The sequence below is a fragment of the Elaeis guineensis genome, chromosome 6 (genome assembly GCF_000442705.2).
Source record: "Elaeis guineensis isolate ETL-2024a chromosome 6, EG11, whole genome shotgun sequence".
NCBI classification, from domain to species: Eukaryota; Viridiplantae; Streptophyta; class Magnoliopsida; order Arecales; family Arecaceae; genus Elaeis; species Elaeis guineensis.
Window position 1 is genome coordinate 120,140 of NC_025998.2, and position 17,694 is coordinate 137,833.

The following is a 17,694-nucleotide window of genomic DNA, read 5'->3' on the forward strand; positions in this document are numbered from 1 at the left end:
GTCGCGCCTTTATCTATCAAATTAATGATTTTGCACAGTTTTCATGCTAAAAGGAGAAATACAAGATAAAACAATCATGAGAGGTGATGGGATTAGTTTCGGCGGCGGTGGCACCTGGAGAGTTCACCGCCATCATCTTGCGTCATGCTTGGATGGGAAGAAAGAAACTCATTCATTCTCTCTTCTCTATTGGTTGCGACAAGCAAGGGCCATGGTGTAAACTAAACAGTAAAAGATCAAAAAGAAGTAGGGCTGAGCAAATAATCGAAACCTGAAAAAATCCATCCAATCGACCCAATAAACATCGGTTTGGATCGGTTGAAAAGCATAAATCGGATAGAATCAGGTTGGAATTTGTAAAAAATTGATTATTTACGGTCGGATTTGATTCCTATATTTTTCATCCGTATGTAATTGAATCCAACCAATATAGTATTTTACAAATTCATTTTCATTTTGGGATGGCGTCGTTTAGACTTCAATACTTTATTCTAAAAAAATCTCATCACCCATTTAGATTTATAAAAATATTAATGTTAAATTATTGACAGAAGTATATCAATTTGAGAGAATTCTAAAGTGAAAGCTTTTAGATGTAGTTACTTCCAGATGAGTAAATCTTTTTTTTTTTTCTGTTTAATTTTGTACAGCTTCAAAAATAAGTCCAAAATTTGTAACTTATAAGATTTAAATATTTTTTATATTAAATTAATAAAAAAATAAATAAGTTTAAGTAGATTAATATTGAAGTTAAAATTAATATTGTATCAATATTAAAGTCCAAACTGATACAATCCATTCGGATCCGCTACAAACTATTTTCTTTGATTTCAAATAGTTTTATACATAATAACAGTTGGCAATGGGTTAAATTTTTTTCAATTTAATTGAATTCGATCAAATAAATTTTTTTTTTTATCCAATCGAATATGATCCGTGCTCAGCCCTAAAAAGAAGGATAGAAAGTCTGAGGAAGCGAATATGGCCGGTCAATGGCCATGAGATTTCAATTTAACTTTAAAATCTGGTTTCTTAACCGAGACGTCTGTTTCCCTTGACCATGTCAATACTACTATTTTTTTTCCTTGTTATTATTAGTACTTTTGTCTTGAATAAATGTATACCTTATTTAAAGAATCAGATGGAAGATCGCACATTTCCACGCATCCTATCATGTCATTACACGTGCCTTAGCCTGTGCATGATTGTAAGCTCCATGGCACATAAGGGTGACATATGCGGCCACACCTACGCGAGTTCCATTAATTAGCAGCATTACAACTGCTTACCTAGGAAAGCAAGATGAGGCCACCAGGCCTAACAGTATTTTAATAGCCCTCGCCGGCCGAAGTCTGATGCAGTTCATCGATATCACGTCTCTTTCTAAATAACATGGGCAAAGTTCGATCCACCCGCAGATCCACATCAGTTACTTTATATACTAGATTACCTAAGCAAGAACGCTATAACAGCAGGGATGATAAATACTGAAAAAATATGCCCATTAACATGGTGGCCAGAACTCAGAAAGGGATCGTGCACCTGATGCTAAAGCAGGAACTGGGCCAAAGTTGCCTTTCTGAGACTATCTACTTGCACCACATGCTTGCTGCTGGTATTTTAAGCAAAAATTTATATGAGATGTGTAAATGATAAAAATATGTATGATATAGCATCATTGAGCACAAACTGAACTTTATCACTGCAATCAGAATTTCTCGACAACTGGAAACATAAAAATCGGAGTGAGCAAAGAGCAAGAATATGAAGTGGATGCAGCACCATGTAAAAGTTTCTGGCATCTATGGTCCATACAATATTTGAAACTTCATTTCAGAACGCACTTACAAATAGCTCATTGTTACCAGCCAAAAGCTCAAAGACCGTATTTTATAACTTGGCTACCAAAACACCCGGTGAGACCTTAATTCAGTCCATAATCTTGTGTAAACTACGGAAAGAACCTGCCTACTGAAGCTTCTTAATCCCAGGAAAGGAAGGGAGAATTGCTATAAGAGCATCACCATATCCTACTGCTTCTGCAGAGCACAGCAAAAAACACGAGCATCATATAATTGCCACAACATAAACAATGATACAAAACTGTAGCCTGGCATCCTTACCACCATCTTCTCTTAGTATCTTGATTACCTCCCCAGAAACATCAGACTGAAACAAGTAATGAAAGAAAAATATATAGTGAGCTGTAACCGTGCACTAAAATAAAAATCTTGTACATGCTAGATTGGCCTAGATCTAAGAGTTTCTACAAATGGATACTAGTACCTCTACAGGAATCTCTCCACCAATTTGTTCAATGTAACAAAGAACCTGGCCTTTCTTGCCGTCTTGCCCCTGCCAAGAGTTGTTCATAAAATATTAGAAACGGCCTGAGAAGTAAGGACAACAAGGTATATCAAGATTTATTAAGGACAAAGAAAAGGCAGCAATGAGTCAGGTAATTGACCAGGCCATGGTCTTTTGTCAGTTATCATGTCAAGTTTGGATCACTTCAACCTGATCAGACACATTATCTTTCTGGAACAGCAAATAAAATACCAAGGTGACATGCACAAGACAGTGCTAGACCCTCTTTTCATACATCACCTCATTAAGGGCAAAAATGAAGTTGAAAACATGAAGGTTGGTGCACAGACAAGCAAATATAGAACCTGATCTTGGAAAACCTAGCAAATTTACAATATTGAGCGAGAGCTGCAAATAGCCATTTGCATGTTCTCAAGTCCAATCACACTGGTATCGAAAAACAAATAAATAGTCTCCTTATTTAGAAATGATTGGAAAAATCATCTGCCATTGAAAAACAATATTGTACTAGAACCAATGGAGTTTGATAGACATAACACAAATCTCAGCAAATATAATTTTGCATGAAAACATGAAGGTCCATTTGATGGTGGGATAATATTTTCAGTTCATTTGAAGAAGGTCCACAACAAAAGGAATTCATCACCATGAACTGTAAACAGATAAATGCTTGACCAATTAAAGCTCAAGAATAAATGGCACCTGGTATAGGAGTGAAAAGCTTACATGAAACCAAAAAATACAAGAAGGGGAAATGGTTGTGAACAGCAGTACAAGAAACAAAAGTTGGACTGATTACCAGATAGCTGGCCAAAAGAAACAAGAAGCTTTCATAAAAGAATATATGAAAACACAGCAGAAAAACTTAAAGAGTGTTGCAGCAGTTTCCCATTCCTTCACAGTTCTTTGTTATGGAATTTCTACGGTGCTTCCCGTGCATCTTTCATATTCATAGAACCTTATTTATAAATCCACTACTGTTCCATGAGAATACTGAGTAGAGGACATATCTATTCTACATCTATGACTTGTATCTCGAGGCAAAAAAAGAAGCATGAAGGCCTCAAGAAGTACGAAAGAAATCCTTCGGAGCCACTCTAACCATCACAAAGAAGCGAAAATGCTCGGCACGAAGACCCATCTGATTTTGTTGCAAAAAAGAGACAGCTCCACTCAAGCATTTTCAGCTCAACCTTGCAATCAATGCTCGTTACTTTGTTGTTGTGCATGGCTTGGCTAATTTAACTCTCATAGTATCAACAGACATCTCTCAAGACAATGGTGATGTTCAACATTGTGTCATCACCTTCATCATGATTCTCTAAAGCGTCTAAGCAAACTAAATAATCTGAAATTACTTGGAAAGAAGCGTCAGAAGTAGCACATCACTACATACTACACAATGATCATGTAATAACTACCACAATTTTCTATTACATCCTGGTAAGCTAATAAAATTTGAAAATAAAACTATCCAGTCCCCACATGTTTCCATCATATTGGATTCCAAAGTAAGCAAACTTAAGTAGTGATTATGCTAAGGGCATCACTTATGTTTCTTTCAAAGTTTGTTAGTAGTGATGACTATAACAACTAGGAATACGGGGGGAGGGGGATTCAAAGATGCACCTTCTTAGCAACCATGGTGCTAAATAACACTGAAAAGCTGATGTTGTCAAATCTTAAAAAATCACAGATAGATACAGTGATAGTTCACTGCAAAAATTTTATCTAAGGTCATAAAGGGGGAGAAAAGATTCATGGAAAATAAGGATAGGTGTATACATTGCATTAGATTGAATTTACAAAGACAACTTAGGCCTCAGAGAGAAAGATTCTCTTAAATTATGCTAGCAATTGACAAATTAAAAGATTCGTGAGAAATGAGGATTTACAAAACCCAAAACTACAGTAGCTTAGACTTGCAAAAGAAACTAGTTTAGGTCTTGGTGGGAAAAATATAAATTCTTTTCTAGAGTAACATGCGATTGCATCAATAAAAGGAATGGGAAATGATATGTAAGAGATATAAGTGCGATATTTACAGAGAAGAAAGAACAATGGGTCAAAATAAGTTGATAAATCGTACAACAGCATCTCCTTCTTCAGTATTTTGCTGCTAACTATTTTCTAAGATGATCATGTCAGCTTATAACTCATTGATCAGCAATTATATTAATCTACTTTCAACAACAATCAAAGATATTAAAAATATTAAACAATTAGTATTGTTTAATTGGTAAAGTGAACTTGGTTTGTTGTGTTTGTAGTGAAATCATACTCATCAGAAAATACTAACTTTTCAAAGAAAAAATGTGAGCTACTTTATGTTAGGCAATGTTTAAGCTAGGCAACCAAATGAATGCACCGAGCACCTTTTCAGCCTGATCTGGACCACTTATCAATTCTATTCTGTGACCTAATGGCTCAATAACATAAAAGATCCATAAGTTGATGAAAACCAAGAACATACAACAGCATTTTAGAAAGTATACTGGAATTTCAGTTAGAAGTAGAATAGTTTGAAGAGATAGGAGAGGCCAAGGACTGTCTAATTTTGACTATTTTCCAGATTATCAAAACAGACCATATAAGGCCCCAGTATAAGCCTGACCAGCCGCTTCTGGTTAGTTAGCTCCAATATTGAAAAGCCTAAGCATGTGCATAGTTAAAAGAGTTACCACTTTACAAGATCGAGGTGCCTGCTTTCCTTTAATGGTTCAGGATCTCCTAAAGAATCCAACCTGCTTAACATGTAACATCAGCACAAAGACCACTCAAAAAAGAAAGAAAATGAAGAACACGAAGTTCATTTGCTTTGTGATGATCTTGTAAACAGTTAGCTTGGCTAACTGTTTGTTATTTGTGGTTGAATAAAAGCCTAATTCTAGCAAAAATAAAGAGCAGTAAGTTCATGAACAGTCACCTTTGGTGATGGAAGCATCATCAATCCTTCATCTGAAGCTACTTTCTGGATGCCACCTGTAGAAGGTTTTGGTTTGGAGATGGCTAGAGAAATTGTAGCAGCAGACCGATTTGAATTAGGAGTTTGGTTTGTAGTATTGGTTTGGGTTGGATGAAGACTTGGAATAGGTGGGGGTACATTCTTCTCAACCAAGCGCCTTTAGAATAGAGGCCAAAGCCGGCAAACTAATCATAATGATTGTTAGAAAATATAGTATGTAATATGGTTATAACCATATCAGGTTATAACCATATATTGTTAGAGAAAATTCAGTATGTAATATGGTTATATCATATTAGGTTATAACTATATATTGTTAGAGAAAATTCCGTATGTAATATGGTTATAATCATATTAGATTATAACCATATATACGAGGATCTTACCATGTTTAATATATGTCCAAATACATTGTATCAAAGTGCCTATAAAAGTCCTTTAGAGGCTAGATGAAATAAACAATTGCTTTTTCTCTACTATGTTCTGAATATGGTATCAGAGCCAAACCCTAATCAAGCCGCAGCTCCCATCTCTCTTGGTGATCTTCAGCCTTCTCTGGTGCTGCATGATCCCCCTCTCTCCTCTTGGTTTCTCTTGAGGGTTGTTTGCTCCACCTCTTTGTGCTGTTCAACCTCTCTCTCTTGATGACGCTTAGCCGTCCTCCTCTCCTGCTCTCCTGCTGTTGTTTGATCTCTTTCTTCTGCTGCTGCTGTTGTTCAGCCTATCTTGCTGCAGATCTATCCTTTCTTGTGCCACTTGTGCTGTTTGGTCTCTTTCTTGCAGCCGCTTGGCCTCCTGGAGCTGTTCAGCCTATTCTTTTGATAGATCCTCTAGATTTGTTCTATGGCCTCTCCCTCAAATGATTTGAAAACCACCTCTCTTGGTACCAGTGTCAAATTTAATCGTGCCAATTATCTTCTTTGATCTCAGGCATTTCGCTACATGGTGGGATCCCATGGAAAGCTCCATCATCTAGATAAGGAAGCTATTAATAGTGCTAATTTAGTAAAATTCTGTAAATGGCAATAGTCCAATTATGCTGTTCTTACCTGAATGTTAAACAGCCTAAAGCCTCATATTGCTAACACTGTGATGTTTCTATCCATCACAAAAGAGATGTGGGATTTCATGAGGATGACCTACTTTCAAGAGAAGAATGTCTCAAGAATCTACTCTCTCTACTCAGATATCTTTTCTTTACACAAGGGGATCTCTCAATTCAAGAGTACTACAGCATTCTTCAGGGAAAGAGGACTGAGCTTGCCCAGTATCATCCTCTCACTGCTGATGTTTCTGTTCTTCAACAACAGCATAAGGAGTTCTATGTAGTGAAGTTCCTTTTTGAGCTTAATCCCTCACTCTGTCATGTTCGAGCTCAACTCATGGCTGATGATAGCATTCCCACCTTAAGCAATACTATGAGTCATGTTCTACGTGTTACTGAGTTACAGCCCACATCTTCTCCATCGATGGAGAACACTGCTCTTACTGTTGGTACTCATAGCGGCCGAGGGAGTCACAGAGGTCATGGATGTGCACATAATTTTTTTCTATCATGTCCACATTGCGGATACTTAAATCATCCTGCTGAGCATTATTGACAGAAATTTGGAAAGCCTTTTGCCTCTCATCTTGCTAGTGTTGCATCTTCTATAGCTTCGTCTGACGTTGGTGCCTCCTGTCGCTGATGACTCTGTTCTGATTTCACGGGCTGACTATGAGCAATTTCTCCAGTCCACTAGTGCCTCCATATCTTCAGCTCCACCTGTTGTGTCTTCAACTCTTGGGATGGCTACTGCAGTCACTCCTGGTATGTCCTGATTATTAGATTCAAGTGTTTTTTTCATGTTACAAATAACAGAGATCTTTTTCTTGCATACACTCCATTGTCTCATATGTTATCTGTCAATATTGCAGATGGCACTTCAGTTCCTATTCTTGGACGTGGTGCTATGAGGATTTCTCCTACACTCATTCTTATAGATGTCCTACATTCTCCTAAATGTCATTTGAATTTGTTATCTATTGGATGCTTATTAAATCCTCAAACTGCTCAGTTACGTTTTATCCTTCTTATTGTCTCTTTCAGGATCTCAGCACGGGAAAGACAATTAGTGGCAGTGTTAAGATGGATGGAGTTTACTTCCTTACTGATACTACATCTCCTGCTTGTGCCGTGTTGTCATCTTCTAGTTCACCTTATCAGTGGCATTGTCATTTTGGTCATCCATCTACAGAAGTCTTGAAGAATCATGATCTTCTTCCCAAATCTTCGGATAGTTTTAAATGTGAAGCTTACCAGTTAGAAAAACATCACAGTGTCCTTTCCTTCTTCTGTTAGTAAGCATTGTTCTTCTCCCTTTATGTTAATCCATTCGGATATTTGGGATCTGAGTCCTGTCCTGACTCAATTAGGCTTTAGATATTATGTGATTTTTGTCGATGACTACACTAGGATGACTTGGTTGTATCTTCTCAAAAGTCGGTCTGAAATCTTTTTTATATTTTAAAATTTTTATAATGAAATAAAAGCTCAGTTTTCCACTTCTATCAAAATTCTTCAAACTGATCGTGCCTCTGAATACTTGCAGTCCAGTTTTGTAGATTTTTGTGCTTATTATGGTATAATACATCGGATCTCGTGTCCTTACACCTCTCAGCAAAATGGAGTAGCTGAAAGAAAACATAGACATATTTTAGATGTGGTGCAGACTCTTATGTTTCATATGCAGATATCTAAATCTTATTGGGGTGATGCCATTCTTACAGCATGTTATCTTATAAATAAGATTTCATCAAGTATATTAGATGAAAAATCTCCATTTTTCATTCTTTATCCCTCTGAAGAACCCTTCTCTCTTATCCAATGAGTGTTTAGATGTTTGTGTTTGTTCATCTCTTTGGACCTGGCAGAGACAAGTTGTCTCCTTGATCTATTCGGTGTATCTTTCTGGGATAGTCTCGCACTCAGAAAGGATACCGATGTTATGATCCTCTTTCTAAACCATACTTTATCTCTGCTGATGTCTCCTTTGAAACCACTTCATTCTTTTTCATCTCTTCCGAGTTATCTGGTGTTACTCCACTGCCTATTGCTCCTTCCAAAACTTCTATAACTCCATCTTCTAGTACTTCTACTCCCATCTTTGCAGGTTTACAGTCGTCGCGGGAAAAGAGCTCCTCCATCTTTACCACCACCATGTCTCTCCATCTGAGATTCCTGCTGACCATCTTACAGGTTCAGAATTGCCTATTGCATTACGAAAGGGTAAAAGATCTTGTACTTTGTACCCAATATCTGCCTCTATGACCTTTGATTATCTTCTACCTTGTTTTTGATCTTTTGTTGGATCTCTATTTTCCATATCTATTCCCAAGACCTATTAGGAGGCTCAAGTTTTGTGATCACTCAATTTTTATGAAGCAAACATCTTTTGAATTGGTTGTTCTTGCAGTGTATGTGGATGATATTTTTCTGACAAGTAGTGATCATGATGAGGTTGTTCGGGTCAAAGAACACTTAGAGAACTATTTTGTCATAAAAAATTTGGGCAAACCTTGATATTTTCTGAGAATTAAAGAGGCATATGGGTCGCAAGGAGTGTTTCTTTCTCAAAGAAAATATACCACTGATTTATTGATGAAGACAAGCTTACTTGATTGTAAACCAAGCTTTACTTCTATTGATTCTCAGTTACCACTAGAGATTGATGATTCAGGAGATGATTTTGAGGATGTCACTCAGTACCGTAGACAAGTGGGAAAGCTTATCTATTTGACAATCACAAGACCTGACCTCTCCTTCATAGTAGGGGTAGTGAGTCAGTATATGCAGAAGCCTAAGATTTGTCATTGGAATGCTGTGTTAAAAATCTTGCATTACATTAAAGAGCCCCAAGAAAAGATTTTTTGTATAAAAAAATGGACATTTACAAATTGAAGCCTATTCTGATGTTGACTATGCTGGCTTGGTGAGTGATAGGAGATCCACATCAGATTTTTGCATCTTTGTTGAAGAAAATCTTATCATATGGAAAAGTAATAAACAAACAGTAATGGTCCGTTCAAGTGAGGCTAAGTATAGAGCAATGGCTCACATAGCTTGTGAGATGATGTGGGTCAATTCTTTGTTAAGAGAACTTGACGTTTCTTATTCTAAACCTATGGTGATGCATTGTGACAATCAGTTTGCTATATATATTGCAAACAATCCTATCTTTCATAAATGAACTAAGCATATTGAGGTCGACTGTCACTTCATTCGGGATGTTGTTCTATTAGAAAAGATTATTACTCCTCACACAATGTCAGTTGGCTGATATCTTTACTAAGGCTCTTGGGCCTACTCATTTTTCTTCCTTATGTACCAAGCTAGGAATATTTGATACATATGCTCCAGCTTGAGGGGGAGTGTCAGAAAATATAGTATGTAATATGGTAATAACCATATCAGGTTGCAACCATATATTGTTCGAGAAATTCAGTATGTAATATGGTTATAACATATTAGGTTATAACCATATATTGTTAGAGAAAATTCAGTATGTAATATGGTTATAACCATATTAGGTTATAACCATATATATGAGGATCTTACCATGTTTAATAGATGTCCAAATATATAGTATCTAAGTGCCTATAAAAGTCCTTTAGAGGCTAGATGAAATAGACAATTAATTTTCTCTACTCTATTCTGAACAATGATAAAATACACAGAAATAAAATTAAACTTATTTATTACAATTTTCGAAAAATAAAATAACAATGACTATTCTTCCATAATGTTTATAGTTTGCAATGGCTTACATCCAGTTTAAACTCTGCGACAGAAGTTGCATCACAAACAGCTGTGAGCAATGGCTCCACCTGGAAATTTGAACCCAAATAATCACTGGATAGACCAATAAGCTTTCCAGCAAATATGGAATGATGTATAGTCCCCTGTAATCCGTATTACTAAATTGTTGCTACTTATGGTTCATGACTTGAGGAAGAAAATAAATCAATGCCTTTGTTAACTTATAATAGCTGCAGATATTCGGACTAGAAACTATTTTTTTCAAGGTAAAGACCTATTAGGCTAACAAATTGATCACACATTGAAATTATTTATCAGAAAAAATAGGTAAGGGAGCTGTATTTTGTTACTAAGGATTATTCTTTTAGCCAAAATGTCAGTGTTACGCAATGCTTTTTTATATTTCCATGCATGCATACAAGTACTAAATTGCTAACATGCAAATTTAGATAAATTAATATGTTATGAAGCAAATTTAGGAAAATGAGAACTTAAGATACAGGATTGGAGTCATGATTTTCCGCTTTCCATATATATATATATATATATATATATATATTCACTTGAAGTTCTAATAAATTCAGACTTCAAACATGAAATCCACTTCCATGGTTTTATGAGAGCACATGCAGCAGGACATTTATGCAGCATCATGTTTAAAGCTATATTTGTCAACCAAATCAAGAGGTACTCACTTCTAGTGAAATTGGGATAATTTGATTCCCATTAGATCTATTTTCTTCCAACTCAAGAATGTTTGAATTGTTCTCTGCTATTTAAAAAAATAGAGACATGTTAGCACAGATTCATGCACACAATTAACATCAGACAACAGAGACTCTTCGACCAATTAAAGTTAAATGCTCGTATGACTTTCACCTTCATGCAGACAAGTGTGAATTTCAATCCATGGTCAAATAATAGTTCAAAACTTAGATACCAAATTTGGCTAGAAGTGGAAGAACGATATTAAGTAATATGTTTAGTGACACGAAACAACCATAAATCATGCAATATAGCAAAAAAATCCGCCATCTTATTTTTCTCTTAAAATATTAAAATAGAAACTATGCAACTTTTGCATGCAATAAATGCAAATGTTTTAATGAGTCAGTATATAATTATATGCCTGAAGCAGCTAAGCCAAGAACAACAGAATAAAAAGCAGGCAAGAGCAACAATAACTTTGCAGATGGGAATCAAAGTGTGCCACAACCCTTCATTTGGCATTTCAAAACAATGGTCTAAATGTGTCTGATACCCTTGTTACATAATAAAAAATCATTAGCCCTATAGCATCTATATGGGAAGATCCCACTTCATAATAGGTCCAATTCCACAGCCTGGTCATCTGAAAAGGAAAAAATGCTTGTAAATCTCATTAAACCATTTCGATGCAAGTCTTCTTCTATCTGTATCACCTCTTTCCCAACCCTTGTGCTTCATCTTGTTCTCTATTTTCTACCGCTTCATCTTGTTCTCTATTTTCTACTCTTTAGTCTTTCCCTCCCCTTGATCTTTGCTTCAATTCTTCCCTTCATTGTTATAAAAAATAGCAGTATATAGTAGATCATTGCTGGTTATCAGGGTCAAAATCAGATCTGAGGATAAATCTGTTTCAGTCTGCCTCTCAATGTCAGATCTGAGATCAGTTTTGTAGCTGCTTTACAATTTCGGCCAAGAAGGCTGAATACTGCAAGATAATTCAGATCACTCCAGACCTCAATGGAATTTGCATCTGCTTATTCACGAGTAACCAGTGTTACCTGGACACTCCAAGTTCCGGATTTTATGGCATGCCAGACACTTGCAAACTTTGGATATTTCATGACACCCTTTGAAACTTCATACCATCAAGTTATGATGCCATCATGTTTATGCTTCTACTTCTGGCACTTATATGTCAAAGTTTTTAATTCCACCATAACCAACAATAACCATTTCGTCAAATCTTATGAACTCAGAAAATGGGTCTAGGTCATTATTGATCATATGCCTACACTAGTGCATATCTAGATATACATTTATAACATACAGACATATCCCTTGAACTGATTTTTAGAAATTCCCATGTTTCATTCTTCTGGAATCTTGGAAACAACACCCTTGTCACATGTCCAAGCAACCCCTAAATATCCATCAGGATTACGTCAAATTGTCTAATAATGCCTAGTAGAAGAAAAAGCTTGCAAGATTTCTACATGTGTGTGTATACATTACAGAATATATCTTGTCAAATTGTATTCTATTACAATTTTCTAGTTTATATGATTAATGATTTAAAAAAATAGTATAACTCCTAAACGTTTCTGATACTTAGGTATAACCTATCTAGGCAGGTAGAAGAAAAAAATAAAAAAAGGTTTTTAAAGACAAAGCTTCGGGGTGTCTCAAAGTGGGAAGGTTGCTGCAATACAATATATACTTCATTAAAAAATTACAGTTCCAAAATTAGAAAAATATTATCTGTGAATTCCGTCTATCATTTTTTATGATGAAAATGCCTTCCCACTTTTCCACAGTATATAAATCCTCCTCCTCATTACTTATGGTTGTTAAAAAAAGGAAAAGGAAATACACTATCAAAAAAGAAAAGGAACACAATCCTCTCCAGTCCAGCAATATATTATCAAAAAAGAGAAGGATCAAGATCCTCTCCAGTCAAGGGCTGGACTGCAGAGGTCCAGTCTCCAACACGGGTGATTCGTGATTGGCACAACAGACCGTGATGTAAGCAGGTCCCACACATTAGGAAGTCCACGTAAGGCATGGGGCCCATGGCATCACAAGCTATCATGCCAATCACACATGGCCCGTGATTGGAGATTGCACCTCGCCACTCCAACCCTGCTAGAGAGGATTCAAATCCAAACTAAAAGGAAAAATCTGGAAAGATTTTGAACTGCTTTTGACAACCCAGCCTGATAAAAATGAATAAATATTTCTTCCAAATCAAATTGCATTTGAGGAAAATTACTTTCTTAAACTGATTTGAGGGAGAAAAAAAGAATGATCTGATAAAAAATATGGAAAGATTTTGGATCATTTTTGAAAACCAAATATGATAAATATATGAAAATATTTCTCCCAAATATAATCATATAATGCAGAATTACTTTTTGAAAAATAGTATTAATTTATATACAGTTCGTATTAATGTAATTTAAGATTTTATTTTCTTTTTCCCACTCAAACGTCCGTGCATGGTTGTTACTGTGGTATAAGTTATAAGACATCAAGATTTATTTAAGTTCCATCTATTATGAAGAAAAACTTACCCTCTATTATGAGAAAAACTATTTAAACAAATTTCAGCCATCTGTCTAACAAACTGCAATTAACTGTCTGAACAATCTAAAACCAGTATTTGATATCTGCACAGATAGTTGCAAATAAGTAAAGAAATGTTGTATTGAAAAAACACATACTTCCTGATGATATGCTGCATCTTGCACCCAATGAGTTTGAGAATCTCCGAGCCTGCTTATCAAATCCTGCAGCACGAACCAGTTCTTTCCATATCTGAGTTCCTTAAGACCCATTCGGTGTCTCTAATCTTCCACATTTCAGATTATGATGAGTCAACAGTGCAGTGCACCTGAGCTTTTTGAACTCTGGGTGAAAACTGAGGAGTTTGATTTTTGATGTACTTCCTAGACTACCTGAAACAAGACATAATGTAAAAATATATAAGATGCTTACCAGTTAAATTCAACATATCTGATGCGACACATATAAACAGATAGAAGACTCATGAATGCACAATCATGATAACCTAAGCCAGCACTAATTTTTTGGTCAGCTTACAAAATATGGCCGTGCATAAGTATGTGACTGAATTGCAAAATAAACTGAAGGTGAAACAAAACCTATAGCTTTAGCTATCTCCACAACAAACTATACCATGGATTTATTTAGGGTTTTGAGGTACACCGGCGCTATTGACTATACACTGTTGCAACAAGAGTTAAATGTCTCTCCTGCTTGATCTTAAGAAGCATTTGAATTGAAAAGATGAGGACTTGTTTGAGCAAGCATACACTGACAAATTTTCTCCCATGCCACATTTTCAAATCTGCCTCCTGGTAAGCTCTCTTTACATCTGTTCTCATGATGGCAATTTTTCCCCTCATGAATCACTTGTTCCACATCCAGAAAGATGTCAAATTTCTCAAAGCTTTGGTTTGACAATACTAATACATGGCCTGACCACTTGTTTTACTTCTTCCCTCAATTTAACAATTATGTTCCTCATGTCCCAGTAATATTTTTACAACAATCAGCCATTCATAACCTACATATTGCTGGTTTTTTTCTCCTGAGGTTATTGATGTCCTGTTTTACAGTTTTTCTTTCCAAGCAAGTAGTGAACATATTCCCACCATGAAACGATACAGAAGATTCTTGGTGCAAAAATTCTGGATACTTATGCGGTGAAATATACAACTGATTGGACTCAAGAAATCTTTCATCGTGGCTGCAAAAGATACAGGACAATTTGAAAGCAAAATAGCATCCTTAAAAATTTTAAGAGCAATATAATATCTTTGAAAATTCGAACAACAAAAAAAAAAAAAAACAGTTTGATTCATGTGCTCAAGCTGTCCATATAAGTATTACTTAATTAAGAGGAGAGAAGGTAGCTGGCTTCCTCATCCTGATGCAACCAATAAGTATCATACTTTTCCAGATAACTGGCTTCGAACACATCAATCACACATTGGGGTCTAAGCTCTTTCCCTCATCACTTTGTGAGGTGTAGCATGGTGGGAACAGAAATACCAATCTGCTTCACCTAGCTTCAAGGTGTTTAATAACTATATTCTATCAAGAAGAGAACAAGTGAGATTCCAAAGTACAAAAGTGACAGCTGAGAATAATCAGCTTAATACGCTCCATGGCCATAACCATCAATCCCTGCACCACCTAATCAAGATGCATTATACAAATCCTCAATAACCATTTATTCCTAATTAGTGTTTTCTGTAAGTCTAATCAAGTCGCTACCATTTATACTGATGATGAAAGTGAATGGATAAGAAAGATGGCATGTTCCAAGCGTGCTACTTGGTGCAAACATTTTGGCGTACATCTTGGTTTGATGGTATACATTGAAACACACATGATCCACATAATTTAAGAATCTTAAAACAGAACAAAGTACAGCTTTTGTTTGTTTAGGGTTTGGTTCCCAAGAAAACTAAAAAATCGATTGGTGCAATCAGTAAAATATTGTTACTAGTAAAAGTCCAATCTATGCTTTTGCAATGTTGTCTCATAGTTCAAGAAGAAGACGAAGAAGTAGAAGAAATCACAGATGAGATAAAAAAAAGAACGCCTATAAGTTTCAAGATTCAAAAAACTTCAGTAACAATATTTAAAGGACTAATATCCATAAAAGAGTAGGGGAAAAAAGAAAAAGAAACACTGAATAGAGGTAAGAGTAAGAAAAGTGGGTAAAATAAGAGGAAAGGAAGTTTCAACAATAATAGAGAAATTAAGAAGTGCAAGTAAGAGGGCGTGACCGAACAATGCCGCTGCATCAGGCGAACAGCAAGAAGAAAACGCGATCAAGATACGCAGACAAAAAAAAAAAAAGAAAGAAAGAAAGAACAAAACACATGTTGGGGAATACCGACCGACCCCGCTCACGCCGGCTTATAATCGGGCATACCGACGGACCGACCGACCGTCCGACCGACGGAGCGACCGACCGCCCGACCGACTGACCGACCGGCCGTCCGACCGACCGATCGATCGGCGGGCGCCATCACCGGCCGATTAACGGCCCTCTACCGACTGTGGATATGCCGGTCGGGCGGACCTGTTCCACTTTCCGGGCTACTGAACCGGGAAGTCCGACGGACGACTCTCGCAACATGCCCGGCTGACCATCAAAGGGGTCCGAATCTCCACCCGACGCCACACAGATGGCCACCGACCTAGAGTCGGTCGACTCCTCCGATCGCCGTACAGCCGCTAGAGCCTGTCAGCCCTGACAGCGACATGCGGCTCTGCCACCTTAGGGCACTATCCCGCCTAGGGCATTGTCAACCCTAGTGATTTGACAGCCCCACGGCGGTGTGACGTTTGCACGGCGACTCTGACAGTCTACAATGAGTTGACAATTCCTCAATTGTCCGCGCCATTAATGACGGCGCCATACTGCGCCCCACTATAAATATCGGGGAAGGCAACAGTGCAGGGGGACTTCGAAACCACAGGCTTGCTCCCCCTCTCTCTCTTTCTCTCTCTCTCGTTTGAGCTCTCTGTCTTCATTTCACTGTTGCTCAGTCACCTCTCTGACTTGACCGTCGGAGGGTCCCCGCCGGAGCCGCCTCCGGTCAGTGTGGACTTCCTTTTTTGCAGACGCTCGTTCCCGGCGATCAGGCGACGAGGGGATTGGCCGCAACAGATTGGCACGCCAGGTAGGGGCGGTGTTTACAGCAGTTCTGATGACAAAGACAAGGGCTCAGCGCTCGAGGATCACCGGGTCGGTGAGGCGCTCTTCCCGCCGGGAAGAGACCTCTCCGCCACCTTCCACGGCGGAACCCAGTTCCCCACACCCCGCGGTCACCACGGATGCGCAGATCGCGGCGATCGTACGGCAGATGACCGTGCTGACGGATGCAGTTAAAAGCCTTCAGCAACAGCCGGCCCGACTGCCACCGTCACCGGCCGAACAGCCCGCGGCACGTCCGATGATCTCCAGGAGCAGCGTCGACCTCCATCACCCTCGCAGGAGCGCCGACCATGGCACTCCTATCGGGAGGAGGAGGAACGGCCGCGGCGCGACACCCATCGATCCCGGCGAGACTCTCCCTCCCGCCTGGAACGGGCAAGGAAGGAGAAGCGCCCGCGGATGCCGTCCGCCTCTCTCTCGGATTCTTCTGGAGACTCCACCCCTGGGGTCTCTCAGCACCGGCGGACGGACGACTACGAACGCAGGTTCGAGGAAATCGACCGTCGGCTTGCGCAGTTGCAGGTGGACGGGCAGAAGTCTTCAAACGACGTCGACTTTCAGACCGCTCAACCTCTCTCCCGGCTCATCCTTGATGAACCGATCCCCAATCGGTTCAAGATGCCGCACGTGGAGCCCTACGACGGCTCCACTGACCCAATCGACCACCTGGAGAGCTATAAAGCTCTCATGACGATTCAGGGGGCAACCGACGCTCTCTTTTGCATCGGCTTCCCCGCCACACTCCGCAAGGCTGCCAGGGCCTGGTACTCCGGTCTTCGATCGGGGAGTATCCACTCCTTCGGGCAGCTCGAGCACACTCTTTCGTGGCTCACTTCAGCACCAGCAGGAGGCCGCCGCGAACGTCGGACAGCCTTTTCTCCCTCAAACAGGGAGAAAACGAGACGCTCCGACACTTCGTGGCACGATTCAATACGGCCACGCTTGAGGTCCGGGACCTCAACGAAGACATGGCTGTCTCAGCCATGAAACGGGGGTTGAGGGCGTCCCGATTCACCTACTCCCTGGACAAGACCCTCCCCCGGACGTACGTCGAGCTGCTGGAGCACGCATACAAGTACATGCGCGCGGATGAAGGAGCTTCCGACCGACGCTTGGCCGAACCCAGAGGCCCGAAAGAGA

At 38.7% G+C, this 17,694-nt stretch overlaps 1 pseudogene; it reads right to left on the reverse strand.

The window, feature by feature from the left end:
- Positions 1-1,678: 1,678 nt before the first annotated feature.
- Positions 1,679-16,846, reverse strand: LOC105047814 (uncharacterized; annotated as a pseudogene).
- Positions 16,847-17,694: the final 848 nt, after the last annotated feature.